The following is a 22,456-nucleotide window of genomic DNA, read 5'->3' as shown; positions in this document are numbered from 1 at the left end:
AGAGAGGGGATTGAGCAGAGAGGGAGAGGGCAAGGAGGAAGGAGCAGAGAGGGAGAGGGCAGGGCGCGGTGGCTCACCAGTGACGTCGGAGGAGAGGCCCCGACGAGCACGTCTACAGTGGTGAGCACGTCTACTGGGGCGGCGGGCGAGCACGTCTACAGCGGCGAGTTCGGCACTGCTTCCGCTTCAGCTCTACTTCCTCGAGGAAGAAGGGGTGGAGGGGGTGGAGGGGTCGAGCGTCGTCACGCCCTACTTCCGCGGCTCACCGCCTTGCTTGTCACTTGTCGCCTCGCATGGTGGAGCTCGAGCGGAGAGGCGCCGTGGGTTTCTATGGTTTCGGGGGCTGGGAAGGCGAGGGAGGGGTGGGTGGGTGCGGCGAAGGCAAGGGAGGGGTGGGTGGAGGCGGTGGAGCCCGGGAGCGAGGTCGCCGGTGGGTGTGGGCGGCGGTGCGGTGGTGGAAGGGGATCGGCGGCGGTGGCGAGAGGCGAGGGGATGGGAGAAGGACGAATAGTTGGCGAGATGGACAACACACACATACATACAAAGAGGGGAAGGTTAGCAATGGTGCACCATCTAGGGGTGCGCCATAAACATAGTGATAGCAATGGCGCACCTTCCCCTCGTGTGCCATTACTAATTTTTTTTTCATTTTTATGAATATTCACAAATTTTTTATTTGAAAATACTTTTATGGATTTTTTGTTGCATCTAATAATTTGAAAATATCATTACTAGTTTTGCAAAACAAAAAAATATAATTGTTAGTAGTGGCGCACCTTGGTTGTGGTGCGCCATTACTAGTTTGAACTAGTAATGGCGCACTGTACCCTGGTGCGCCATTACTAGTTTTGGAAAAAAAATGTTAGTAATGGCGCACCATGTGTGCAGTGCGCCATTACTGGTTAAAACTATTAATGGCGCACTGTGCACTGGTGTGCCATTAATAGTTTTGAAAATATAAAAAATTTGCTAGTAACGGCGCACCGTGTGTGTGGTGCGCCATTAGTAATGAGGACACTAATGGTGCACCTGTATCTGGTGCGCCACTGCTATATAGCAGTGGCGCACCACATACATGATGCGCCATCAATGTCCATATTGGCTATAGCCCTTTTCCTAGTAGTGCGGGGGCATTTGGTTTCACTAGTGGCTTCTCTCAATATAACACAAGTATTACGGTTGGTAAACAAATTATTGTCGAGCAATTGATGGAATTGAGCATAGTTATGAGAATATCTAGGTATGATCATGTATATAGGCATCACATCCGTGACAAGTAGACCGACTCCTGCCTGCATCTACTACTATTAGTCCACACATCGACCGCTATCCAGCATGCATCTAGAGTATTAAGTTCATAAGAACGGAGTAACGCTTTAAGCAAGATGACATGATGTAGAGGGATAAACTCATGCAATATGATATAAACCCCATCTTTTTATCCTCGACAGCAACAATACAATACGTTTCGTTTCCCCTACTGTCACTAGGATCGAGCACCGCAAGATTGACCCCAAAGCTAAGCACTTCTCCCATTGCAAGAAAGATCAATCTAGTAGGCCAAACCAAACTCATAATTCGAAGAGACTTGCAAAGATAACCAATCATACATAAAAGAATTCAGAGAACATTCATTTATTGTTCATAGATAATCTTGATCATAAACCGACAATTCATCGGATCTTGACAAACACACCGCAAAAGAAGATTACATCGAATAGATCTCCAAGAAAATTGAGGAGAACTTTGTATTGAGATCCAAAGAGAGAGAAGAAGCCATCTAGCTAATAACTATGGACCCAAATGCTTTGGTGTTGATGTAGAAGCCCTTCGTGATCAATGCCCCCTCCGGAAAAGGCCCCAAGATGGGATCTCACGGGTACAGAAGGTTGCGGCGGTGGAATTAGGTTTTCGTGGTGCTCTACGATGTTTTCAGGGTACGTAGGTATATATGGGAGGAAGAAGTAAGTCGGTGGAGCCACGAGGGGCCCACGAGGGTGGAGGGCGCACCCAGGGGGTAGGCTCGCCCCCCTGCCTCGTGGCCTCCTCGTTGATTGCTTGACTTCCACTCCAAGTTCTATGGATCACATTTGTTCCAAAAATCACACTCCCAAAGGTTTCATTCCGTTTGGACTCCATTTGATATTCTTTTTCTGCGAAACACTGAAATAGGCAAAAAAACAGCAATTTGGGCTGGGCCTCCGGTTAATAGGTTGGTCGCAAAAATAATATAAAAGTGTATAAATAATCCTATTGAACTTCCAAAACAGAATATATAATAGCATGGAACAATCAAAAATTATAGATACGTTTGAGACGTATCACTGGGTCGCGAGAGCAGGCCTCCATCTCCTCTCAAGTTTGTTAATAAGAGCACAGATCATGGTTAGGGTGATGGGGACACAAACCCTTACCATGATGTGTGCTCCATGCATGGATGAAGAAGTTCCTTTGGTCGACGGGCATCACATATGCAAGCGACTGCTACGCGGGCAAGTTGCAGAACATGGCACACCATTTATCCAGGCCACGATCAGTGCTCCGTCGATTAGTTTTTGGGACGGGAAGCACATCTGCAATGGCCTGTTATACTGGATTATCATGTGTCAGCAACCAAAGGAAGAAGTCAGCATCAGAGATCTCAAGTGGAGCAGGACCACGGTGAGTTCTGGTGGCGTGGGTCTCATCAAGATAAAGTAATCAGTGAGAACGATCCCCACAGAGTATAACCCGCAACCTAAGATCACCTGTGTTTATATTCACAACCAATCTTTTATTCTCATGAACTCCCTCATTGGTGCGTCCGTGTACCATTGCCCAGTTTTCTTGTCAAGCTTGTACTGGGTTTTGATGAAGTCACGCTCCTACGGGTCGGTGCACTGCTCCAACAGATTTGGTAGCCCATGAGTTTCATGTTGCACATCCTCCTTAGCCCACACGGATCTCTTGCCCATGTAACCATGGCTTCCGAGGTGGTGGTTCCCGATCTTCTTGGCCTAAAGCTCGGTGATTCTCTTCGACTTGGCCTTGGTTTCTTCGGCAATGCAAGTCTCCTTGAATTTTTCGTAGTCTAGTTCCGTAATTGTCGGATTCTCTGCAAAAATCTTGGCATAGGATGAACCTTCTTAAATCGCTCTTTTCAGCCTACCTCTATAGGCGCTCGAAGCATCACTGGACTTTCCTAGGGCTTTATTGTTTCCATTTTCCGTGGCATCATCTTTCAACGGATTGACGGTGTCATTCTGGCCGAGGAACTGGTATCGTGCAACCTACTCACAAGGAGGTGCTCCAGTTGTGGTTTCTTTCTTATGTATGTGTCATTGATGTAGACGGTCTCCTGTAGGATGCATCATACTTGGTTGCTGTAGCACGCTGACATGTCTCGTGGCATTGTTGGCTCAAATTCGCCTAGGTTTACTTCCGTGACCACCAGTCTTCTGGTGCCGAGTTTATTTGGGTGTCATGCCCTCTTCTTCTTAGTTTCAGTGTCTTGAGTACACTGTTGCAGCGCCCTGCTATACAAACGTTTTTACCCCCTTTTCGTGATTGAGTTTTAAACCGTCGTCTTGTTAGTTTGTGGGATAGGTGGGTCCTTCCAACACGACCCAGAAACCGTCAGGGATAGGCCCTCCGGTCACACACGCAGGGCAAAACGAGCTCGTGTGCGATCCGGCGAGCCATTGCAGACAATTATAAATGATGCATTATTATTGCATGTTTGTTTTCGTCATAGGGATGTCATGCTTCCGACACTACATACCATGCTTTTTAATTCATAGTGGATTTCTCTTCAAGAAGAAGACACATTTTAATTTTCTTCCTTTCTGAACAATTTTCTTTTTTCTCTGGAAGATTCCTATTTGTGAATCAGACATCTTTGGGTAGTGTGAACTGATTAGTTAAGTTTGTTTATAGTATAGGTCAAACTTAGTTAATTAATTGTTCTACATGAAGATATAAATACCAAAGTACAATTATCAGTTTACTACGTCAATGATATAATGCAGTTTTGAGTTCTCTCCTCTGAAACATGTTAGTAACAACATATTTCTTTTGTAGAGTATACAATGAATAATGTGACATAACGATATAATGCAGTTATCAGGTCCCTCTCTCCACAGTGATTGGGCGATCCGCCTACGATGCCCACTACCTCCATAATTAGTTAATGCAATGGTTTAGTTGTCACAGGATCTGAGACAACACCTCGGCATTGATCATACACATGAACACATGCAATTAACCAACATGGCACTAAACGATTTGATTACGATGGCACACAGGAATCCGTTACCCTGTGCTTTGATATGTCTCCGTCATATCTACTTTTCCTAAATCTTTTCCTCTTGTTTTGGACTCTAATTTGCATGATTTGAATGAAACTAATCCGGATTGACGCTGTTTTCAGCAAAACTACCATGGTGTTGTTTTTGTGACGAAATAAAATTTCTCGGATTGGAATGGAACTTTCACAACTAGGGAAAACCCTAGTTGTAGCACGGGTTTTGAGGCTATCAGCAGCGCGCGTGGCTGTGCTACTACAACGGCGCTACATCTAACTGTTAGTAGTAGCGCGGTCAATACCCGTGCTATTACTATTGACTATATCAGCAGCGCGTTTCGGGAACACGCTACCATTAATTAGCTGTAGCGCTTTCCTAACCCCGTGCTACTGTTATATCTTTCATCATTTTTTGCTGCTTTCTACCCCATTCCAATAAACTGCAGTTTCTAGATACTAGGTAGTACTAGATATCAATTACATAAAGCATTATAGGTACTAGGTAGTACTAGATAACAATTTCATAAATAGTCAACATGCATCCTCAAGCAGTACTAGGTAGTCTTACAGCCACACATGTATAGCAGTGCTACTAGGCATATATAGTCATACAGCCACGCACACACATATGTAGTTCTAGATGATATCGATGACGATCATTAGCCTCAAGCCATGGTGGTAGGTGTTCCTTATAGTAATTAGGATGGCATGTCCAACACGAAGATTCTTGCCAACGAGGAATCTCTTCCACCCAACCAAGCTTAAGTGTATGCGATCGTCTGTGTCCATGCGGTAAGTACAGGTGGTGACGGAGCCCCTTGCGGTAACGCGTAGTCTAGCTGAGCCTTCTTCATCAGGCTCGATACCACAACTCACAGATAGGCTCTTTGGCAATTTCTGAATAAGAAAAACATATCAATTAATAAGTATCCTCGCACATACTCTTGCAAATATATTTCTATTAAGTATAGATTTCTACACTATCAACAGACATAGTACTACACATTTGTACTAAGCATGAATTCTACTAATAAGTATATATGGATTATCTACACTATTAATAGTTCCTTGGATTCTACACTAATAAGCATGTGATCGGGCTCTACACTAAATCATATCATCGACTAGATTCCACAAAGCATATCATTGACTCTACACTTAGCATATCATCAGATAATTTGCATTTGTTAGTATAACAATAAAGCATATATATATATATATCATCAAATTACTATAGTTAGTATAACAAACCATATCATGCCGATCGAGCATGGTACTTGTCAGACAGGTCACGAATGGCACCCCGACAAAGTCATCACGTGGCGGAATTATGTCCCATAGGTTGCACACCTCCTCCTCGCTCAGCCTCATTATTTGAGCTACGATGGCTTCATGAAGTGGGTCATCATCATCTTCATCGAGTGGGTCCTCATCATCTTCATCATCTTCCACCAGGTTGATATAAATGATAGCTAGCTTGGGTCTTTATCCTCTAAAGGAGAAGCTGATCAACTCACCACCAGTAAGATGCATGTGAGCGAGGAAACGGGCCCATCCATCTCCTCCAATCTGCGACATATTGCATCCTTTCTCGACCTCCATAGTGTAGGGCCCCCAGGAGCCTCAAAGGTCACAGTGTCTCCTGTCGGCTTGTTGACTTTCAACCTCACATTGCATGGGACGATCTGTGTACAAAAAGCAAAATGACACAATGCATTAATGCCAACACTAAAAGCAAAATAGTTGTCACATTTCATATAATTTCTTACCACCCACATGATGAAAACTCGGCTGGAAGTAGATGTCGAACAGCTTGCTAGTTGCAAGGCTGCTGGCGCACCTTGACTTGCACAGTCGACATGGCGATGCTGGTGGTAGCACCATTTTCCTAAAGCAATACCAGCAAAGATGAACGATCCACTTCACAGGAAAGAAAAACAATAACATAAAGTTCTCAATGCATCGATCTTAATCAGAAAATAGATTATTCAGGCTTAGTAACTAAAATTAACACATAAGATGAGATGAGGTTAGCAACAGACTTCTTGTGCATATAAAAAAATCGATATTTGCTCATGTTTTCAATCTTTGTTGTTTATCTTGTGCATATAAAAAATATTCAAAAACAGTGTTATGCCATCTAACCTAAACTAAACAACAATATATCTCAACACAAGCCAAACTGAATATATCTGTAAAAATATCAACTATCATATCTCACTTTCTCTGTCTCTCTCTCTAAATGTTGCATATAAACTAGCCTAATAAATCAACTAAATCAAAATGTTCTAAATAAACTAGCCTACTAAATCAACTAGCTTACTAAATCAACTAAATCAAGATGTTCTAAATCAACTAGCACTAAATCAACTAGCCTACTAACTCAACTAAATCATATCGACTAAATAAAAATGTTGCATATGAACTAGCCTACTAAATCAAAATGTAGCAGGGATGAGGGATTGTGGTTGGAGGAGGGAGGAGGGAGAAGGAGGGGCGACTGGAGGAGGGAGGAGGATGGAGGACGGAGGAGGAAGGAAGAGCGAGGAGGGGCCGGCCGGCGGCGAACGGAGGAGTGGAGGGGGTACGGAGGAGGAGGGGGCAGGGAGGAGGGCGGACGACGAAGGATTACTGAGTCCAGGGAGGAGGAGGAGGTGACGGCGGCACAGAGGGAGGAGGGGTAGGCGACGGCGGCCGGCTGCCGGCGGGAGTGAGGGCGGCTGGCGGGGGACGACCGGCGCGGGGGGATTGAGGGGGGAGATCGAGTGAGTGTGAGTGGAGGGAGGAGAGTGGGGGGCCGCCGGTTGGGGAAGATATAATGGCCTAGTAGTAGCGCGCTATAGGTAAATGCGCTACTGCTAAACACCCTAGTAGTAGCGCCTTCTGATAAAATGCGATACTGCTATGTGTAAGCATGTAAAAATATATATAAAAAATACATTGATCATCAATGATCTTTTTGTGTACAATTTGAATTGTCAATATGAGCCCTCACCGGTTTAGAAACCGGAGAAGACTCATATTTTGGCCACAAATTCTACACACAGAGTTCAATGAAGACCAAGTGGTTGTGATAGTTGGAGAAGTAACATATTTAACGTGGTAAACACGCTATTCCCCTAGCAGTATGGGACTAATCTTAGTTGGAAGAGGGACCATGCTTAGCAGCACCGTGTTTTGGTGAAACGCGCTACTCCTAAGTACTTTAGCAGTAGCGCATCTATGGAAAGAGCACTACTACTATACCTAGTCTGGAGGCAACGCCCTGGCAATTTTAGTAGTAATGCTCTTCTCTACTAGCGCACTACTGCTAAAGGGATATTAGTAGCGCAGTATTATAAAGCATGCTACTGATAATTAGCAATAGCGTCTGTTTTTAAACCACGCTTCTCCTAAGTTTCTGTGTATAAGCTTTTCCCAAGTAGTGTTTGCAGGGATTGTTTTGTACAATAAAAGATAATTTCTGGAGCCAAGAACCACCGGAGGGGGCACCTGGGTGGGCACAACCCACCAGGGCACGCCACCCCTTCCAGGCGCACCCAGGTGGGTTGTCCCCACCAGGTGGCCACATAGACCCTGAAACCGACGCTATAAAATCCTATTTTACTAGAAAAAATAGAAGAGGAAGAATTCTCGCGTTCCACGAGACGGAGTTGCCGCCATCTCCTCTCCTTCATCGGCAGGCCAGATCTGGAGTCTGTTTGGGGCTTCAGAGGGGGGATCTTTGATCTTCGTCATGACCAACCCTTCTCCATCGCCAATTCCATGATTCTCCCCAACGGGAGTGAGTAATTCCTTCGTAGGCTCGCTGGTCGGTGACGAGTTGGATGAGATTCATCATGTAATCGAGTTAGTTTTATTAGGGCTCGATCCCTAGTATCCATTATGTTCTGAGATTGATGTTGCTATGACTTTGCCATGCTTAATGCTTGTCACTTTGGGCCCGTGTTCCAAGATTTCAGATCCGAACCGTTTAGGTTTTCACAATTATATCTATGTTCTAGATCGGATCTTGTAAGTTATAGTCACCTACTACGCGTTATGATCCGACAACCTCAGAGTGACAATAGTCGGGACACTTCCCGATGATGACCGTAGTTTGAGGAGTGCATGTATTCACCGTGTGTGAATGCTTTGTTCCGGTTCTCTATTAAAAGGAGGCCTTAATATCCATTAGTTTCCAATAGGACCCGGCTGCCACGGGAGAGTAGGACAAAAGATGTCATGCAAGTTCTTTCCATAAGCACGTATGACTATTACAGAATACATGCCTACATTATATTTATGAACTGGAGCTAGTGCCGTATCGCCCTAGGTTATAACTGTCTCATGATGAATATCATCCATCAAATTGCCGATCCAATGCCTACGAATTTCTCTTATATTGTTCTTGCTAAGTTACTTCTGCTATTGTTACTGTTGCACTTGCTACAAAATCAATTCTATCATTGTTACCATTACTATTGTTGTTGCTACTACTATCAAAACTATCATACTACTTTGCTACTGATCACTTTGCTGCAGATAATTAATCTCCAGGTGTGGTTGAATTGCCAAGTCAGCTGCTAATACTTGCAAATATTCTTTGGCTCCCCTTGTGTCGAATGTATAAATTTGGGTTGAATACTCAACCCTAAAAAATGGTTGCGATCCCATATACTTGTGGGTTATCATGCTTCCTCTCCCATGTCATGCGGGACTAGCCCTAGTGATGGAGGGGTCGCATGCCGGCCCCAGGCCAGGGGAGTACCGTCAGTCCCGAGAAGACTGGGGTACCATAGATCCCAAGAAGACATGGGCCATGACAGAATTTTCAACGGGTGAACATAGGTGATGTCTGCTAGAACTACGTTGGTATTTCCCCAAAGAGGAAGTGATGATGCAACACAGAAATGGTAGGTATTTCCCTCAGTGATGAAACCTAGGTTATTGAACCAGTAGGAGAACCAAGCAACACTACGTAAATAGCACCTGCACACAAATAACAACCACTCGCAACCCGACGTGTTTAAGGGGTTGTCAATCCCTTTCGGGTAACGTCGCACGAAATTGGCACAAGGATGGGATAAAGTTGTAATAGATTGGATAAATAGATCGCAAATAAAATAAAGTGAAGCAAGGTATTTTGTATTCTTGGTTTAATAGATCTGAAAATAAAATCAAATAAAATAGACCGCGATGGCAAATATAATAAAGAAGAGACCCGGGGGCCGTTGATTTCACTAGTAGTTTCTCTCGAGAAAAATAGCAAACGGTCGATAAACGAATTACTGTTGGGCAATTGATAAAACCTCAAATAATCATGACGATATCCTGGCAATGATCATTATATAGGCATCATGTCCAAGATTAGTAGACCGACTCCTGCTTGCATCTACTACTATTACTCCACACATCGACCCTATCCTGCATGCATCTAGTGTATTAAGTTCATGGAAAAACGGCAGTAAGAACGATTACATGATGTACATAAGATCTATTTATGTAGAAATAGTCCCCATCTGGTTATCCTTAATAGCAACGGTACATACGTGTCGGTTCCCCTTCTGTCACTGGAATCAAACACCGTAAGGTCGAACCCATCACAAAGCACCTCTTCCCATTGCAAGATAAGTAGATCAAGTTGGCCAAACAAAACCCAAATATCGGAGAAGACATACGAGGCTATAAGCAATGATGCATATAAGAGATCGAAGAAGACTCAAATAACTTTCATAGATAAAAACATAGATCTGATCATAAACTCAAAGTTTCATCGGATCACGACAAACACACCACAAAAAGAGTTACATCATATGTATCTCCAAGAGACCATTGTATTAGAGAGAGAGGAAGCCATCTAGCTACTAACTATGGACACGTAGGTCTACAAAATACTACTCACGCATCATCGATGAGGCACTAATGGACATGATAAACCCCTCCGTGATGGGGTCTAGATTGTATCTCGTGGTGCAGGAACTTGCGGCAGCTGAAATTGATTTCCGTCGACTCCCCTAGGGTTTCTGGAATATTGGGGTATTTATAGAGTAAAGAGGCAGTTCGGGAGGCACCCAAGGTGGGCACAACCCACCAGGCTGTGCCTAGGCCTCCGAGCGCGCCCTGGTAGGTTGTGCTCCCCTCAGAGCACCCCGCAGGCGCTTCTCCGGCCCACTAGATGTCTTCTTGTCCAAAAAAACCACAAAAAGTTTCACTACATTTGGAATTCATTTGGTATTGATTCCCTACGATGTAAAAAAACATGCAGAAAACAGCAACTGGCACTTGGCACTATGTCAATAGGTTAGTACCAAAAAATGATATAAAATGACTATTGTAAAACATCAAGATTGATAATATAACAGCATGGAACAATCAAAAATTATAGATACGTTGGAGACATACCAACATCCCCAAGCTTAATTCCTACTCGTCCTCGAGTAGGTAAATGATAAAAACAAATTTTTTGATGTGAAATGGTGCCTAACATATTCATCTCATATTCTTTTCTCTATAGCATGGACATTTGGACTTTTATATGGTTCAAAGCAATAGTCTAGTTTTGACATGAGGCTTAAATACTCAAGCATATCAAAAAGCAACCATGTCTTTCAAAATATCAATGCTAAAATAAGCTATCCCTAGCCCATCATGCTGAATCATTGATCCATTCATGAAACACACTCGCATATTAGCTACACCCAATGCTCAAGTACAATCATAGTGCCCCTTAGTTGGTGCTTTATGAAGACTCAAATTAAAAATAAACATTGCATAAAGTAAGAGAAAGGCCCTTCGTGGAGGGAAGTAGGGATTTGTAGAGGTTCCAGAGCTCAAAACATAGAGATAAAAACATTTTGGGAGGCATGATTTTCCCACCAACGAAAACGACTTAGAGATCCCAAAACTTTCCATGCTAGATATATCATAGGCGGTTCCCAAACAGAAAATAAAGTTTATTCCTTTTTCCACCATACTTTCACTTTCCATGGCTAACCTTATTCATAGGTGCCCTCCATACCAACACATTGACAACATAAAGTAAATTCATTTTGCAATTTTCGGACTAGGCATCCCTAATACCTTTTCCTTACTCTCATGCAATGACAAGTGAATAAAAACTCATCGTGAGAATAACACATCTAGCATGGAAAATATCAGCCACCCCTCACTGCCTCGCGAATGGTACGAGCACACAAAAGAGAAGTTTATTTTGAATATTAGATATGGCACATACAACTTTGCTTAGAACGGCAAAAGAGAACCGCATATAGGTAGGTATATGCTACCTTTTGAGCACTTGCGTTGGTTTTCCCTTGGAGAGGAAAGGGTGGTGCAACAAAGTAGCATAAGTATTTCCCTCAGTTTTTGAGAACCAAGGTATCAATCCAGTAGGAGTCTACGCGCGAGTCCCTCGCACCTACACAAAACAAATAAATCCACGCAACCAACATGATAAGGGGTTGTCAATCCCTACACGGTCACTTACGAGAGTGAGATCTGATAGATATGATAAGATAATATTTTTGGTATTTTTATGATAAAGATGCAAAGTAAAATAAAAGGCAATGAAAATAACTAACTATTGGAAGATTAATATGATGAAGATAGACCCGGGGGCCATAAGTTTCACTAGTTGCTTCTCTCAAGAGCATAAGTATTCTATGGTGGGTGAACAAATTACTGTTGAGCAATTTACAGAATTGAGCATAGTTATGAGAATATCTAGGTATGATCATGTATATAGGCATCACGTCCAAGACAAGTAGACTGACTCCTGCCTGCATCTACTACTATTACTCGACACATCGACCGCTATCCAGCATGCATCTATAGTATTAAGTTCATAAGAACAGAATAATGCCTTAAGCAAGATGACATGATGTAGACGGATAAACTCATGCAATATGATGAAAACCCCATCTTGTTATCCTCGATGGAAACAATACAATACGTGCCTTGCTGCCCCTACTGTCACTGGGAAAGGACACCGCAAGATTGAACCCAAAGCTAAGCACTTCTCCCATTGCAAGAAAGATCAATCTAGTAGGCCAAACCAAACTGATAATTCAAAGAGACTTGCAAAGATAACCAATCATACATAAAAGAATTCACAGAAGATTCAAATATTGTTCATAGATAAACTTGATCATAAACCCATAATTCATCGGTCTGAACAAACACACCGCAAAAAGAAGATTACATCGAATAGATCTCCACAAGAGAGGGGGAGAACTTTGTATTGAGATCCAAAAAGAGAGAAGAAGCCATCTAGCTAATAACTATGGACCCGTAGGTCTGAGGTAAACTACTCACACTTCATCGGAGAGGCTATGGTGTTGATGTAGAAGCCCTCCGTGATCGATGCCCCCTCCGGCGGAGCTCCGGAACAGGCCCCAGGATGGGATCTCGTGGATACAAAAAGTTACAGCTGTGGAATTAGGGTTTTGGCTCCGTATCTGATCGTTTGGGGGTACGTAGGTATATATAGGAGGAAGAAGTACGTCGATGGAGCAATAGCGGGCCCACAAGGGTGGAGGGCGCGCCTAGGGGAGTAGGCGCGCCCCCCTACCTCGTGGTCTCCCAGTTGGTTGCTTGATGTAGGGTCCAAGTCTCCTGGAACTTGTTCGGTGAGAAAATCAAGTTCCCGAAGGATTCATTTCGTTTGGACTCCGTTTTATATTCCTTTTCTTCGAAACCCTAAAATAGGCAAAAAAAACAACAATTCTGGGATGGGCCTCCGGTTAATAGGTTAGTCCCAAAAATAATATAAAAGTGGATAACAAAGCCCAATAATGTCCCAACCAGTAGATAATATAGCATGGAGCAATCAAAAATTATAGATATGTTGGAGACGTATCAGTATAGTGGACTCATGTGGCAAAAACTGGTAAAGGGTTTTGGATGCACAAGTAGTGATAATACTTAGTGCAAAATGAAGGCTAGCAAAAGATTGAGAAGCCACCAACCAAGAAATGAATAATCTCATAAGCGAGCATTAAGCACAATTAACACCGAATAATGCACAAGTAGGATGTAATTTCATTACATAACTATTGACTTTCGTGCTTGCATAGGGAATCTCAAACCTTAACACCAATATTGTTACTAAAGCATAATTACTAATCAAGATGGCTCACATATCCATCATCATATCTCAAAACTATTACAAGGAATCAAGTTTATTTTGTCTAATGATCTTCATGGAAGTTTTTATTATATCCTTCTTGGATATCTATCACTTTGGAACTAATTTTCATGTGTTTCTTTTGATAAGCTAAAAGAAATATAAGAGAAGGGCATGAGCATACTATTTCTTTCTCTCAAATTAATTTAAGTGAGGCAAGAGAGAATTTATTAAAAAATACTAACTCTCAAATAAATCTAAGTGAAGCAAGAGAGTATTTCTTAAAAAATAACAAGGCACACCATGCTTAAAGGGGTATAAGTGAAGCACTAGAGCAATTCTATAGCTCATAAAGATTTAAGTGAAGCATAGAGAGAAATTGTAACAAGTCATGGCATAATTTTGGCTCTCTCAAATAAGTGTGTCCAGAAAGGATTCAAGACTTAAAACAAAAGGCAAAAGAAGAAAAGACTCATATCATACAAGATGCTCCAAGCAAAACTCATAGTATGTGACAAATAAAAAAATAGTTCCGAGTAAAATATCGATGGTCGTTAGAAGAAAGAAGGGACGCCACTCGGGCATCCCCAAGATTAGTTGCTTGCTTCTCTTTGGATAATAGCTTGGGATGCCATGGGAATCCCCAAGCTTAGGCTCTTCTTACTCTTTATTCCTTCATCCATCGTACCATCATCCAAAACATGAAAACTTCAATGACACAAAACTCAACGAAACCTTCGTGAGATCCTTTAGTATAAGAAAGCAAATCACTACTATAAGTACTATAGAAAACCAATTCATATATTATTCTTGCATTATATCTACTGTATTCCAACTTTTCAATGGCAAAAACTCATCAAAGAAAACCATAGAACATCAAAACAACCGCACAACGCAAAGAAAACAGAGTCTGTCAAAAACAAAACAGTCTGTAGCAATATGGATATTTATAATACTTATGAAACTCCAAAAATTCTGAAAAATTAGGACCACATGTAACATTTTTGTATTAGTCTTCTGCAAAAAGAATTGGTATTTTATAACGCTTCTGCTAAAATTGAGAATTATTTGTGTGAGCGCATAAGTTTCTGTTTTTCAGCAAGATGAAAGAAACTATCACCCAACATGCACTACTAGGGAAAACCCTAGCAGTAGCACGGGTATTTTGCCTATCATTAGCTGTAACACCCTTGATGTGACTATATCTCCCATGTGTCGAGGCACGACTTAGAGGCATAATCGCATTGAAGGCATATGCCGCAAGTTCGGCAATCTTCACAACATCCCATGTAATATATATAGTAAATGGGGAGATAACATAGTTGCCTTACACTCGCCACGTCAATCAAGTACATAAATAACATTACATCATCCAAACACTCATGGCCCGACTACGGCGCCAAAATAAAAGATAACCCAACATGCGACACGGTCCCGTTCACCCCCAACTGGGCACCACTACTGATCATCAGGAAAGGAAACATAGTAACGTTGAGAGTCTTCGTCGAACTCCCACTTGAGCTCATACGCGTCTGCTGGAGCGGAATCATCGGGCCCTGCATCTGGTGTAATAGTAATCTGTGAGCCATAGGGACTCAGCAACCTCACACCCTCGCGATCAAGACTATTTAAGCTTATAGGTAAGGCAAGATAAATATGTGGAGCTGCAGCAAGCGACTAGCAAAATATGGCGGCTAACTTATTCACAAAAGAGAGCGAAAAGAGGAGGCAAAGCGCGAGCGAGAAACTAGAGAGCAACCTGCGCAAACATTACTCCAACACCGTGTCCAATTCCCGGACTCCACCGAGAAGAGGCCATCACGGTAACACACACAGTTGATTCATTTTAATTAAGTTAAGGTTCAAGTTATCTACAACTGGACATTAACAAATTCCCATCTGCCCATAACCGCGGGCACGGCTTTCGAAAGTTCAAATCCCTGCAGGGGAGTCCCAACTTAGCCCATGATAAGCTCTCACGGTCAACGAAGGAATAGACCTCCTCCCAAGACGTTCCGATCAGACTCAGTATCTCGGTTCTTCAAGACACTTCGACAGGTTAAAACAAGACCAGCAACACCGCCCGAATGTGCCGACAAATCCCGATAGGAGCTGCACATATCTCGTTCTCAGGGCACACTCAGATGAGACTAGCTACGAGTAAAACCAACCCTCAAGTTTCCCCGAGGTGGCCCCGCAGGCAGCTCAGTTCGGACCAACACTCAGAGGAGCACTGGCCCGGGGGGGGGTTAAATAAGATGACCCGCGGGCTCCGGAAACCCAAGGGAAAAAGAGGCTAGGTGGCGAATAGTAAAACCAAGGTTGGGCATTGCTGGAAAAGCTTTAATCAAGGCGAACTATCAAGGGGTTCCCATTATAACCCAACCGCGTAAGGAGCGCAAAATCAGGGAACATAACACCGATATGACGGAAACTAGGGCGGCAAGAGTGGAACAAAACACTAGGCGAGAGGCCGAGACTTCCGCCCTTTACCAAGTATATAGATGCATTAAAATAACATGGCAATATAATGATATCCCAACAAGTAAATAAATGTTCCAACAAGGAACGGCCTCCAATCTTCACCTGCAACTAGCAACGCTATAAGAGGGGCTGAGCAAAGCGGTAACATAGCCAATCAATGGTTTGCTAGGACATGGTGAGTTAGAGGTTTGACATGGCAATTTGGGAGGCTTGAAAGAAAGTGGTACGCATCGTAGCATTGGCATAGCAAAAGAGCGAGCAAACTAGCATAGCAAAGATAGTAGTGATTTCGAGGGTATGATCATCTTGCCTGCACAGTTGTCAGAGTTGACTGGATCCTCGAAAGAAAACTCAACGGGCTCCTCGTTAGTGAACTCGTCTCCCGGCTCTTCCCAAACAAGAAAAACAAACAACAAGGGCACAATCAACAACGTGCAAACTCAAACAACATGATGCAAAGATGGTATGCTATGCGGGATGCGATGCGGGATGCATATGCAAGATTTGACAAGGAATGCATGAACCTGGCCTCAACTTGGGAATCCAAGTGTGCCACCGGAAATATGAGATGAAATCACTTGAAAACGATATAAAGAACGCCGGAATCGGAGTTATGGTTTGGAAATGGCAAGCGATTCAAATATGACACCGGTCTGCGATTTACAGCAAGTAGCCATCTAAATGCAACGAGATGAACATGCTACAGCACCCACACATGACAAAAAAATACATGGCAGGGATGCATTCAAGATGCTTAACAAAAGTCCCTTAGTGACCTTGAGCCAAAAGGGATCAGAAAATATACTAACAAGCACATGCTGAAACAGATATCAAGTAGGCATGTTCACGAGCTCGATGCACTCACTACGGTGCAAGTCATGACAAGACAAGAATACATACATCAAGAAGGCACAAAATGCAAGCTAGACATGGCAAGAATAATAGCATAGCATGCAAGGATCAACTACAACATCATCGGCAAAATTGCAAACAAGTTGACAATCTGCCCAGATTCACAAAGTAGCAAAAGTAGAGCTCGATTGACTCAAGCTAGGGTGCTCCATAATTGCAAATAAATACATGGATGGATAGAGAACTACAAGATTAATAAAACTCCCTTATTGATCATCCTCAAAAGAGGCACTGATCACTAGGAAACAACATGAACATATGGCAATATGAGATAAACAGATCAAGGACTTAGTGGAAATGCTAAGTCCCTGAAAACAGAATTACCGAGTGCCTCACTTTGCAAGCTTGCACTAGTCACCACACTCATCACCAAAATACGTGGGTTGCACCTCTGGAAAGATGACAAAACCCTTAACAAAACATATGTAGAGCATCACGGCATAGCATGCACACAATAATCATGGCGAAAATGACAAAAACCTAAATGGAGCAGCAGATCTGACAATTATCTCAAGTAGCCCTCTTCTAACAGCATTTCGGGCATCAAAATAAACTCAAATGAAAATGATGCAATGGAATGAAATGATGTACTCTCTGAGATGAACATTTTGATATGCTCTATGCATGAATCGGAGCTACGGATGCAAAGTTACGGTGCTATGAATAGGAGCATTTGGACTAGAAAATCTCTGGGACTTAGTTAAAAAAAATCACCCCGAGATCTAGGGTTTGACCCGGCCCAGAAATCGAGGCGCGGTCGGGGCATTGTAGCGGGCCGGATCCGAAGCTCGCCGGAGGAGGGCGCAGGGCGGCGCCGGAGTAGGAGGGAGATGCCGAGGCGAGGGAGCGGCCGGGCCCGGCGCGGGGAGGCAAGGGCGGCGCGGCAGCGGCGTTGGGGAGGCAGGGGCGACGCGGCTGCGGCGTTGGCGGATGGCGGTGATGGCGGGCGGCGGCGCTCGCGGCGGAGACGGCGGGGCGATTTTTTTTAGGGTTAGGGGGGAGAGGATCCGCGAATTTGGAATGGGGGTGTATATATAGGCATAGGAGGAGCTAGGAGAGTCCAAATGAGGTGCGGTTTGTGGCCACGCGATCGTGATCGAACGCTCTAGATGATGGAGAATGTTTAGGTGGGTTTTGGGCCAAATTGGAGGGGTGTTGGGCCGCAACACACACGAGGTCTTTTCGGTCCCTCGGTTAACCAAGGCAGCTTGGCATGTCTCGGTCTAATCCGGAAATGTTTAATCCCCACACATGAAAGAAAGCTAGAAATGACCACCGGAGGAGAACAAAGCGCCAGAATGCAAAACGGACAACGGGGAAAATGCTCGAATGCATGAGATGAACACGTATGCAAATGCAATGCACATGATGACATGATATGAGATGCATGACAACGACAACAACACACGGAGACAAAGACCCGAACCCGAGAAAATAAAATAACTTAACGCCGGAAATGGCAAGAGTTGGAGTACAAATTGGGAAAGTTACATCCGGGGTGTTACATTAGCGTGGGAGGATGCGCTACTAATACGGTGCTACAGCTATTCCTTAGCAGTAGCACGTGCTACACGCGCTGCTGCTAAGACATATAGCAGCAGCGTTTGTTCACTCCAGCGCTACTGCTAATATAGCTAGTTGTAGCATGATTACTCTCCATCAATACTAGTATTCTTTTTCTCTTTTTTTAATTTTTAGTGTATTTATACGCTGTTATACAAATTTTGGTACAATACCAATTATGAGGTTGTTATATCAATATGTCCATAACAGTGTGTCAAATGAAGGTGGATTGGGTTTAAGTGGAGGGAACATGTGGTGCATGTCAAAAGTATACTACTAATCCAAACTTGATCTAGTTCTGACTAGTAATACTTTCGATGTGCACCACATGTTACATCCACTTGAATCTAATCTGCCAACACAAGCTATTTAATCATCACCATAGTCATTACCACCAATAGTAGCTATTTAATCATCATAGTCATAGTGTAGCACACATCATCTTCTTCAAACTCATTCTAGCTAGCTAATCACCACCAACACTAGCTGCGCTAGCTATCTAATCACCACCAACACTAGCTAATAATAATCATCATAGTCATTACCACGAACACTAGCTATTTAATCATCATAACTCATTTCCAGCTAGCTAATCACTCCTTCTGCTCTCTCTCAGCTAAAATAACATAAAACATGTGTAGCACTCCTGCTTCATCAAGTTGGAGCATGCAGATGAACCTGTCCCCTAATCGTGGGTTGCGCTTCGGATTGCTGCCCCCTAGTACTTCTCTGTGATCGTTCACAATTTTGCTCCAGTCTTTCACTATTAGAAATCCTGAATGCACTAAAGTGCATTGTAGGAAATCTTGGTTGTAAGCTAACAATTCTCATGCGACCTTTAGTCTCGATCCAATGAGGCACAACATTCATCGGGAGTCCCTGTTGAAGAACATGATATAGTAACATACTTAGCAATGAAGTTTAGCTTAAAAAATAATGTATGCAAAAGATGCACTAAGGACAAATAGTAAAAATCTTACCATCTTTCCTAAATAGATGTTACCGTAGTTCAGTACGAACACTATTTCTTGCACGTTTTGAGTACTAAGATTTTTAAGTCCAGGAAAATAATTTGTCTTGATAGTATGAAGATCCTCAAGCCATGAAACATAATGACCTATCTCCTCATAGTTTCGTTCAGCCCCGGGACAGTGGATGGTCATGTCTACCAAGTGTCGGACATGTTTGCTTAAATGGAAATAAGATGTCAATAGAAATTAGTTGTCAACTATTTTTGAATAAACAATATCGAAGACATAAATATGGTTGAGAAACTCACATAATGGTATAACTGGAGGCATCTGCACATCGACCTTGATGTCAATATTACCTTCAATATCATCTTTGGGACGAATATCAAAGGTGATAACCATATCAGGCTCAAATGCATAAGCCTTGCATAGTGCTTGCCATGTTCTGCATTCAAAATAGGTGTAGGTGTCTGCGTTGTATAATTTTGCGTGGAAAGTATAACCATGCTCGGTCTTCAAGTTAACTCTCTTTACCTCCATAGTAGTTTTCATAGGACTGAAACCTCTCTTATCCAAGACAAAAACTCTTGCATGGCAGGGGATACGCTAGTAGAATAGTAAAAAATTTAAATTATAAGTTGAAGCAGATGAAGCAGATGTCATGATTAATTATGAAAAAAGACAGGAAGGGTAGGGGCGGCTTGGTCGGTGACTTCGGTCGCCGGCGGGAGCAGTGGATCGGCGTCGAGGACGAGCTCCCAGCTCGAGGCAGGGAAGGATGGCCTGTAGGTGGAAAGGATGAGGAGGGGATGGATTTGTCTTGGGTGGTATTTGAACAAGAGAGAATTTTGGATCAGGAAGAAAGCTACTGGTTCGGTGTGGAATCCGACGAAGAGAGTGGCGGCGGTGGGATGGATCCCTAGAAATTTGGGATTTGGTCTAGGGTTAGACTAGCTATATATAGTAGGTAGGCTGGGCTAGGGGCTATCTCGTCCCTCCGATCATAATCGGACGGATGGAAAAAAAATATGTTAGGAAGTCCAATTAACAAAACGGAGATGTATTGTAGATGTTTGGGTATGATCCAGATCCAACGGTGACGACTGCCCGGGTCGGGTCCGGGACAGCTTTTCGGACGCGCGCGCGAGGAGGGCCGCGGGCTGACGAGAGGGGTAGGCATGGGCCTAGGTGGACTGTGTAGAGCGGGTTGGTCTGAGAGAAGAGGGGAGAGATGCAGCCCGGCACGATTTCCGGAGACTGAAAACGTCCGACGTTTAACCAGCTATAATGTCACTATAGTTATCCGTTGGGGCGTCAAACGGACTCCGAACGGACTCCGAACGCGATAAAATAAGATCGCACACCAACTTTCATCCCAATCCGAGAACATTTTCCGGCCACTTATAAAATAATATTTCGGACGTGCCGCGGGCGCGTGCGAGTGTGTCTGGGCTCAGAATGGACAACGGACGGAACTGGGGAAAACCCGGACGGATGCAAGTTTTGAAAACAAGATGATGCAATGCACACGATGACATGGCAAGATGCAACACGCAAGAAAATGGCATGGCAACAACAGCGAATAACTGGGAGACACCTGGCGCATCAGTCTCAGGGCGTTACAACACTCCACCACCACGAGATGATCTCGTCCCGAGATCTAGAATGGCACCGGAGGGAAAAACGGAAGAGAAAGAGAAGAGGTAAGACTAAGTTGTTTCTTTGACCAATGAGTGAGACCAAAGAGCCTTGAAAAGGTTAAGCCATTTCGAGAAAAGAATACAACGGAGATGACGAAGTTGAAAACACTCCGTTACAAAAGAGGAACAAGGAAGAACAACTTCGGGCAGCACTCCGATTGAAAAGAAAAGGAATTGAATAAGAACTTGATAAGATGAGAAGATACTTGAATAAAAACACAACACACCGGTTGGAAAAGGATTAGCAAAGGAAAGAATATGGTCTTGACAAACTGAGATGAGGAGTGAAAAGAGAAACATCAATAGACCTCCGGGAGAAAGAATAGAAGTTGGATCGTCGGAACAAAAGAACGGAGAAGAAAATGGCAACTTCTGTCACAAAAGAGCTTTAAAAGGCATCCTTAGGAGAAGGGTCGAACGGAGTTGTTGGAAAACCAACGACGAAAAGAGTAAACTTGTTGTGGTCTTATGGAAAACATCTCAAAACTATGAGGTGAAATTCTGCCACTAACGGAAACGATAGATTCGATTTATATGAACAAGGAGACGAGAACTTATTTCACCGGGAGGATAGATGAAGACCTTGGGTCATTTATAAGCACCATAAATTAGCAACAATCCTTAGGGAAGGCTTTAGGTGAAAAATGACACAAGATAATTCCAACAAAGAGGTTGATGGATTTAAAATACCTCATTCTAAACAACATGTGAATCATGAAACATGAACTCAAATTATCAAGAATGACATAATACCACCTCAAAATATGAGATAGAAGGAATTGCACATCGGAATGCAAGATGAAGAAAAACTAGAGCTCCTTTGAAAAGAATCTCAATGGACGCTTCAAGAAGGAATTAAATTCTTGATGAACCATCATGTAGAACCTTCATGAAGAACTCCGGTAAACAAAAGAATGATCAAACGAAAAGAAGGGTGAAAAGAGTAAGGTTGAAGCCTTGCAATGATTTAGATGAATCTCTATGGTGATATAATTGAGAGATCTTGGAACTCTGGGAAAAGCCTTGCAGTGATTTGATGAAGCTTTGGAATGATATAATTGAAATAACTTTGAGCTCCGGAAAAGAAAGATGGACAACTAGAATCGAGAATTTGATGAACCTCCGGAAAGCAGGAATTCAATTTACTCGATGAAACAAGAATAAGAATTACATTATGCTTATCCTTCACCAATTCAAATTGATGACAAGCAATGGATTTGGCATACTACTTATTCTCGTAGAAAGGATTACGAGGGATATAGCATAAACTTGGGAAGGTCTTCAACAATCCAACGGTAGAATTTAAACAACGAATGAATTGATAAGATCAGGAAGGAAGAAAAATCTTGAATGAACCACCATACAAATTGAAATGACCGAAGGAAAGATAAAGGAACACCAGGAAGAATTATGAAATGAACGAGGATACTTGAGAGAA

This window comes from Triticum urartu, chromosome 5, assembly GCF_003073215.2.
Source record: "Triticum urartu cultivar G1812 chromosome 5, Tu2.1, whole genome shotgun sequence".
In the NCBI taxonomy this organism is placed as follows: domain Eukaryota; kingdom Viridiplantae; phylum Streptophyta; class Magnoliopsida; order Poales; family Poaceae; genus Triticum; species Triticum urartu.
Note: the sequence above shows the minus strand (reverse complement) of the source record.